The sequence below is a fragment of the Cebus imitator genome, unplaced genomic scaffold, assembly GCF_001604975.1.
Source record: "Cebus imitator isolate Cc_AM_T3 unplaced genomic scaffold, Cebus_imitator-1.0 Scaffold1045, whole genome shotgun sequence".
NCBI lineage: Eukaryota > Metazoa > Chordata > Mammalia > Primates > Cebidae > Cebus > Cebus imitator.
Genome location: NW_016108360.1, coordinates 51,608 through 60,420, shown reverse-complemented (window position 1 = coordinate 60,420; position 8,813 = coordinate 51,608). Strand labels below are relative to the sequence as shown.

General features: G+C 39.1%; 1 long non-coding RNA gene across 2 annotated transcripts in view; it reads right to left on the bottom strand.

Moving 5' to 3' along the window:
• Positions 1–7,120, bottom strand: part of LOC108298691 — an 11,683-nt gene extending 4,563 nt beyond the window's left edge. The window contains exons 1-4 of one of the 2 annotated variants that reach the window (XR_001822657.1): positions 7,056–7,120; positions 5,423–5,627; positions 3,586–3,716; positions 1,858–1,969 (exon numbers count right to left, since the gene is read on the bottom strand). This is a non-coding gene — a long non-coding RNA (uncharacterized LOC108298691). Of the gene's footprint in view, positions 1–1,663; positions 1,970–3,585; positions 3,717–5,422; positions 5,628–7,055 lie in introns of those variants that run through there. The other variant, XR_001822658.2, reaches the window with a different exon arrangement.
• Between the last annotated feature and the right edge of the window lie 1,693 nt (positions 7,121–8,813).

Below are 8,813 nucleotides of genomic sequence, written 5' to 3'. Positions count from 1 at the left end.
CTTGCTCCGAGCACCGTCCGCTCAGAGCTCCAATCTCTCAGGGCAATCACCCTGAGCTCCATCTTGCTCCGAGCACCGTCCACTCAGAGCTCCAATCTCTCAGGGCAATCACCCTGGGCTCCATCTTGCTCCAGCACCGTCCGCTCAGAGCTCCAATCTCTCAGGGCAATCACCCTGAGCTCCATCTTGCTCCAGCACCGTCCGCTCAGAGCTCCAATCTCTCAGGGCAATCACCCTGAGCTCCACCTTCCTCCGAGCACCGTCCGCTCAGGGCTCCAATCTCTCAGGGCAATCACCCTGAACTCCAATCTCTCAGAGCAATCACTCTGAGCTCTATCTCTCTCTAAGCACCATCAGGTGAAAGCATTATCTTTCTCAGAGTTCTAATCACTCTTAGGTCCACCTTACTCTGAGCACCATCTGCTTGGAGCTCCAGCTTGCTCTGAGCACCATCTGCTTGGAACTCCATCTTACTGGGAGCAACATCTTCTGCATGCTCCTTCTGTTCTGAGCTACAATCACTGAAGCTCCATCTTGCCCTGAGTATCATATGCTTGGTGCTCCATCTTATTCTAAGCACCATCTACTCTGAGCTTCATCTTGCTCACAGCTCCATCTACTCTGAGCTCCGGGCACAATTTGCTCAGAGCTCCATCTGCTCCCAAAGGATAATTTTAAAATTTATAAACAAGGAGAAAACAATGAACCCAAAGAAAAGGCACCCTACATATTGGGATAAAATTATAGGAAATCATGTATCCTAAAAGAACTGTTATCTAACATACGCAAGAAACTAAAGGTACTAAGTGGGCATAATGATAAAACAACTAAAACCTTTATTTATCCAAACAACCTGCCACTGGCATAAAAACAGAAAGGTTACCCAATGGACAGAAGGAGGGAGTCCCACATGCCACCCAAATGAATGTACACTGAACACATTTTTCAATACAACACAAAAAGACACAATGGGAAAATAATAAATGATTTTCAGCAAACTGGATAACCACATGAAAAACAGTGAAATAGGACAAAAATCGATGTAAATTACATTGAAGGCCTAAACTCAAATCTTGAAACCATTTACTTCCCTCAGGAAACAAATGGTAAGCACATAGTTTAGAAGACTAATCTATGCACACAAGTTGCAAAATGTGAAATACAAAAAGAAAAAGAAAACTTAGAATTAAAAAAACCATAGACAATCCCATGGACTGGCAATCTTTTTCACTGTTTTTAACTGCACACGGAAGTCACTACTAATATGTAAACACGTGGAACTATGGAAAACATCAGATCTGCTGCTGCAAAAAGAAAACAATGAACAGAAGAGAAGGTGCCTCACAGACTGAAAGAAAAGTACGGAAAATGCTGTCTTTGAAGGGGTCATTATATAATATGTGCAAGAAACTAACACTATCATGTGGGGGGAACAAAAACAAACACCCAAGCTAAGTCTGGGCGAAGGACCTGAATAGGCGTGTCTGCAAAGCAGGTGTGAAACTGACTCACAGGGCAAAGAAAAGTTTCTCAAAAGTGCTAATCTTCACAAGAATGACAAGGAAAACTGCACTGAGATACAGCTTCCATCCACATAGAATGAATGTTCCCTAAAACAGAAATAAAAGTTTTCAATGGAAACAACTAGTATAGACTTTCAGAAGGGGAAACTCTTCTCATACACTATTGATGGGAATGTCAATGTCTACACACACTAGGAAAAACAGCTGGAAGTGCCTCAAACAAAGTAAAAATGCCATTTCATCTAGCCATCATTCCATTCCTATGTGGAAGAGATATCTGCTTTGCCCTCCGTACTGCAGTACTCACGATAGCCAAGATAGGAAATGCACCTACCTGTCCATCCATTGATGAAGGGATGAGGAAATTGCAATATACATCCAGAGTAGAATATTCTTCAATCATAGAAATGGGTGAAATCTCGTCATTTGCAGCCACATGGAAAAACCTGAGGAACATTATGTTAAATGAAATAAGCCAGGCAGAGAAAGGCATATACTGCATGATCTCATGCATGTCGAATCTAAAACACTTGACCTCACAGAGGTAGAAAGTTCAACAGTGGTTGCCAGAGGCTATGGGGAAGGGGGGCCTAGACAGGGACTGGTAATGGGTACAAAGTTACACTTACCTTCTCTTCTATAGCAGGGTGACCAGGGTTAATATTGTAGTGAATTTTCCAAATAGCTGGAAAGGATTCTGAGTATCATCTCCACAGACAAATAATAACTAGAGGACTTCACAGATGCTAAATATTGTGATTTGATCAATATGCTAGGTGTACCCATATCAAAATGATCCCCGTATCTTCTAGTTATATACATATACTCCAGGGTAATCTTTTTTTAAAAAAAAAAAAAAAAAAAGGATGCCAATGACGTTCAAATTTACATGGAGCCATGAAACACCTTGAATTTCAAAGCAACCCTGAAAATACAAAGTACATGGGATGCATCACTGTCTTCCATTTGAAATTATATTGAAAAGCCAGTTATCTAAACAATAGATGACTGGCACTAACCAAGAAACCCAGACCAACAGACAAAATGAGGGAGCTCAATCACAAACCCAAATTCCTAGGTAGTGTACACGTTCTATAAAAGAACACCGAAAGACACAACGAAGAAGAGGAAATCTGTTTAGCAAATGGATTTGAAAACTGGATAACCCTACGTAAGTAAAACAGAACCCCTATTGTGTAAAAAGACTAAGGTTTAACTCAAAATGAATTAGAGACTCATAAACAAAAGTTGAATGCATCAAACTCTTCCAATGAGAAGACATACGGTGTGGGTATATTTAGGTCAATGTGGATCTGTGCTCACAGTATGTCAAAACAAAATACAAAATACAGGGGGAAAAACTCATAGGTGATGGACTACTTTGGTCAGGATTCTGTTTTTCCTCATCAGTCACCTACATCAAAGGACAATAAGAAAACAAACACACATGGGACTGCATCATACATTAGAAGAGTTTGTGCCCAAGTAGATCTTTAAAAAAATCCATAAATAAAATAAAAAATTATCCTGACGTTTGCAAGAAAGGATTTGGCAAACCTACATCTGATGAAAGGTTGTCTTCAAAATGTCTAAGCAACAAACACTACTTACTAGCAAAAACACAAAAGAGAAACTAATAACTAAACAAAATGGGGCCAAAGAACCTAAATAGACATTTCTGCAAAACGACGTAACATGGAAACAAATTTTAAAAACTTAGATAACATCACAAATCATGAGAACGATGTAAATCAAAACAACACACATCATCTCACTATAATTCATATGGATGTTATCAAAGCAATAAAATACATTAAAAGAGACAAATGCTGGTGTAAATTTCCACAGAGGAACTCATTTGGTAAGAACGTTAATCAGTACACATACTACAGAAACCAGTGGGAGGTTCCTCCAAAAGTTTAACCTATACCTACCACTTCATCTAACAAGTGTACTACTAAGTATATTTTCAGGGCAAAATTTCAGTCCATGCAAGAGGCATCTGCCATCCTATGTGGACTGCAGCACTATTCACAATTGCCAAGACAAAGAATAGACTTACCTGCCCAACCGCAGATGAAGGGATACTTGGTGGATGTACACAAATAGAATCGTCTTCAACCAGAAAACCAGAATGAAATTTCATCATTTGGAGCCACACTGTTGAACCTGGAGGACATCATGGTATATGACCTAAGACAGGGAGAAAAAGAAAAACTAATTTAGAATCCAAAATAAAAGGCTTCACTGCACAGGTCTAGAAAGCACAATAATAGTTACTAAAGGTTGGAGGGAAGAAGAAAGATGGGCAGAGATCAGAAATAGGCACAAAGTTACACTTAGATGAGAGGAATGAATTGTTCCTCACTGTTCCACAGTCAAGTGACCAGAGGTTAACACAACATCACACCCTTTTCACAAAATCTGGGAGATTCCAAATGTTTTCACCGCAAAGAAATTAACAACTGCTTCTGATAATAGAGCCTCTAAATATCCTGATTTTATCATTCTTCTGTGTCTGCATTAATCAAAATGCCCCACTCTAACTCCCCACATTGTATACCTTTACTGTAAGACCAACCTTTTAAAAACGATGTAAATACCCAATGCTAAAATTCATGTGGACCACAAAACACACTGAATTTCCAAAGCAATCCTGAGAAATCCAAACTACCTCAGTTGTGTCACACTTCCCGATGTTAAATTTCATTGAAAAGCTAGGGACCCCATTCCACACAGAGCAGTGGAACAGATTAGAGGACCCAGACGTAAACCCTCACCCCTAACACCATCTGATCTTCAATAAAATCCACAAAAATAAGCTTTAGAGAAAGGACTCCCTCCTTTCAATAGATAGTGCTGGCATAAATGACTAGCCAGCTGCAGAAGAAAAACAGTGGGCCCCATGTCTCACGGTGTACAGACATAAACTCAAGATGAATGAAAGATATAAATGCAGGACCTCACATATGAAAAGCCTGCAAAAAAAAAAAAAAAACCTAGAAACACCCTTCCTGATAGAGGATTTGGCACAGCATGGATGTGTCTCAGTCTCCAAAAGCAAGTGCAACTAAAACAATTATTCCCCAGTGGCACCTAATACACAGAAGAACTGCTGCAAAGAAGAAATGACCAACAGAGTGAACAGATGGTCTGCACAACAGGAGAAAATGTTCCCACACATGCATCTGATGAAGGCTAATATCCAGGATCTACCTTAAAGATGTTAAGCAAATCAACCAGGAAAACAAAAACTCAATGAAGAAAGGGCAAGGGGCATGAAAACATGCACCTCAAAAGAAGGCTTACAGCAACCAACAGACATGACAACATTTCTCTACCTCAGTCATCATCAGAAAAAGACAAAGCAAAAGGCCCACGAGATAGTACTGCACACTGGCCAGAATGACAATTAGGACACGGTCCACAAGAACGAATGCAGGCGAGGCAGAGAAGAGGGACACTACTCTGCTGCTGGTAGAAATGCAAACCAGTTCAGACACCATGGAAAGCAACGTGGGGATTTCTCAAATGACTTTCTCCCCATCACTAATCCTCACAAAAATGTCCATGAAAGCCACGCTAACATTCTGTCTCCTTCCACTCACTATGAATACTATCAAAAACAAAACACTAATTTTTGAAGGTGCCAGCCAGTGTAGACTTAAAGAAAGGTAACCTCTTCAACACTATTGGTGGAGATGTAAACTAGTATATACACTATGGGAAACAGCAGGAGTTTCCTGAAAAACTTCACAGTACAACTACTATGTCAGCTGGCAGCCCCACCTCTGGTTCCATATTTAAAGCAGTTGAAATCCCTGGGCTGAAGAGAGCTATCTGCCTTCCATGGGTACTGAGGCACTTGTAACTGTGGTCAAGGTATAGAACCAACCTACCCATCCACACACAGCTGCAGGGATGAAGAAACTGCTGTACAGATACACCATGGAGTATGTTCCAGCCATAAAGCTCTGGGAAATCCTGCCATCTGCAGCCACATGAAGAAACCTGGAGAACATCAGGTCCAACGAATGAGCAAATGGTAGACAAAGTCCCATTCCACATGATCTCAGGCATGCAGACTGAAAACATCTTCAACTCCTAGAAGCAGAAAGTTCAATAGGGGCCACTAAAGGGTCACTGGGAAGATGGAGAGGATCTGGGAAGGAATCAGTAATGGGTAAAAAGTTACCCTCATGAGAGCAATCAATTCTGGTCTTCTATTCCACAGCAGGGTGACTGGCCTTAACACAAATGTATCATATGCCTTAAAGTGGCTAGAAGAAAATATTCTCAATGTTGTTACCACACAAAAAAAATCATAACTATACGAGGTGAAAAGATGCTAAATAACCCAATTTGATGATTACTCAACATACACATGCATCAAAATCTTCCCTGTACCCTCTAATTATATACATTTATATATGGCAAATGGTGTTTTAAGATATATAAAGAAAACAATGCCAAAATTCTCATGGAAATGTGAAACACCGTGAATTTCCAAAGTTATCCTGAGAAACACAAACCATGTGGCATGTATCACATTCCCTGAGTTCTAATTAAATGAAAATCCCTGGTTAACCAACCCATATGTCACTGGTAAACACAGAGAAATACAGACCAGTGAGCAAAATGAGGGTGTTCAATAATAAACACAAATTTATATAGAGTTAACACATTTTTCAAAACACTTCCAAACTGACACAATGGGAAAGGTTTTCAAAACTAGTATCCATATACAAAAGAATAATACAGGACTCTTATAGTAAGAAATACACAATAATCAACTGAAAAGGATGAAAGATTATACACAAAGCTTGCAACCACAAAGTTCCTATAAAGACAACCTCGGGTGTACATATATTTATTGCAACTTGGATGTATGCTCACGATTTGCAAAAACTAACAAAAATACAAGGAAAAGAAAATCATGGACAATGGACTGCTTTGGTAGTGATTTTGTTTTTTCTTGATTAGTAACCAACAGCACAGCTAACCAATAAATTATACATGTGGGGCCACATCAAACTGAAGAGTTTGCACCTAATAACGAACAAAATGAAAAAGCATACTAAAAATTGTAAAAAAATTTAGGCAAACATTCAGTTGCATATGGAGTTATTTTTGAAAAGGTACAAGCCAGCCAGTAACACTACCAGCTGGCCAAAAAAAAAAAAAAAAAAAAAGCAGAAAAATAACCAAACCAAATAACCTGAAGAGATATTTGTGCAGACAAGAAACTGACACAACATTTGCAAAAATGTGGTTACCATTACTACGCATGAGAAAAATGAAGGTCAAAACCACACTCAGATCTTATCTCACTCCAACTAGAATGAACATTACAAACAGATTAAAATATTTAAAAAGACAACTTCTAGTATGAATTTCCACAAAGGGGAATTGTTTGTGGAAACGTAAATTAGTATTAATGCTATAAAAAACAGTTGGGGGTCCTGCAAAGAATAGACAAGAAAACTACCATACCATCTAGCATTCCCACTACTGGGTATACATTCAACCTACCTGTCCATCCACAGATAAAGGGATCAAGAAACTCTCGTTATGTATACAATAGGGAAATGTTCTTCTGCTGCCAAAATGATGAAACAGTGTCATGTGGAGACACCAAGATGAACCTGGAAAACATTTTGTTAAATGTAACGAGCTGGGCCAACAAAGACAAACACTGAATCTTAAGATGTCTATCTTAAAGAGGTAGAAAGCACAATATTGGTTGGACCAGGGTCTGGGAGACAGAGGGGGAGTAGGGATTGGTTATAGAAGCAAAGTTATCTTAACTTTTAAGGAACAAATCTGAGTGCTCTTTCTCAGCGTGGTGACTGGAGTTAACAATATTATATTTTTCAAAAGAACAAGAAAAGAGGATTTTGAGTGTTCTCTCCACACAAAAATAATACCTTATGAGGGAATAGAGATCCTAAGTACCCTGATTTGATCATTACCCAATCTATATATGTGAAAATGTATCCCTAATTATGCACTTTTATGCTACGAAAAAACAGTTAACAGAAATAAATACATATTGCTAAAAATCACAGGGAACCATAAGAGCAATTAATATCTAAAGAATCCTGAGAAATACAATCAAAGTGAGGACCCACAATCCTCGATATTAAATCACACTGCCAAGCTGCAGTTATGCAGCAGATATATGGTACTTATATAAAAACAATACCTAGAACTGTGGACAAAAACAGGGAAGACAAAACAAGATCAATGCAAATATGGACACAGTCAACTCACTTTGATAAAGACCACCGCAATGTGGAAGGCAGAGTCTGCTCAATGAATACCTTTGAGAAAAATGATATCTGCATGCAGAAGAGAGAAACAGGATCTTGATTTTACATGATATATGAAAATCAACCCCCCCAAAAAAACAAACAAACAAACAAACAATACCCCGAAGACCTGAACAAAAGATCATAAACCACAAAATGTTTTTAACTAAAAAAAAGGTTGAGCATATATTCTGGGTCACTTGAATCTCTGCTCACCTTTGCAAAGAGAAAAACAAACACCCTGGAAGAAAAACCCCATTGACAATTAAATGCTTTGTCACCGATAAGTATTTTCTTATATGGGTGACCAAAATTACATGCATAAAACACAAAAATAAACATGGACTACATCAACCTGAAAAGTTTCTGCACAGCAAGGAAACTACTTTCCAAATAAAAAAAGCATCCTATAGATTAGGCAAAAATTTCAGGTAATCATGTAATTCACGAGTTGTCATCTAAGGTGTGCAGAAAAAACACTACAAACTAGCAAAATAATCTAGTATTTCGCAAAGGACCTGAACAGACAATTCTGCGACATAAAATCGAACAACAGATAAAAGGTCCTCAAAATTAACTAACCAATAAAGTTAACTGCATGTGGTTTAACTGAAAAACACACACACACACAGATAATTTCAAACTTACTGAAAATTCGTGGAAAGTTTTTTTAAAATAGGAAAGGCCAGGCTCGGTAGCTCATGCCAGTAATCCCAGAACTTTGGGAGTCTGAGGGAGCAGATCACCTGAGGTCAAGTTTGAGACCTCAAAGAGACCAGCCTGATCAATATGGAGAAACCCCATCTTTACCACCGATACAGAAATTAGCCTGGCGTGGTGGCGGGCCCCTGTAGTCCCAGCTACTCAGGAGGCTGAGACAGGAAAATTGCTTGAACCCGGGAGTGCAGGTTGCAGTGAGGCCAGATGGCACCACTGCACTCCAGCCTGGGCAGAGCGAGATTGTCTCCAAAGGGGAAAA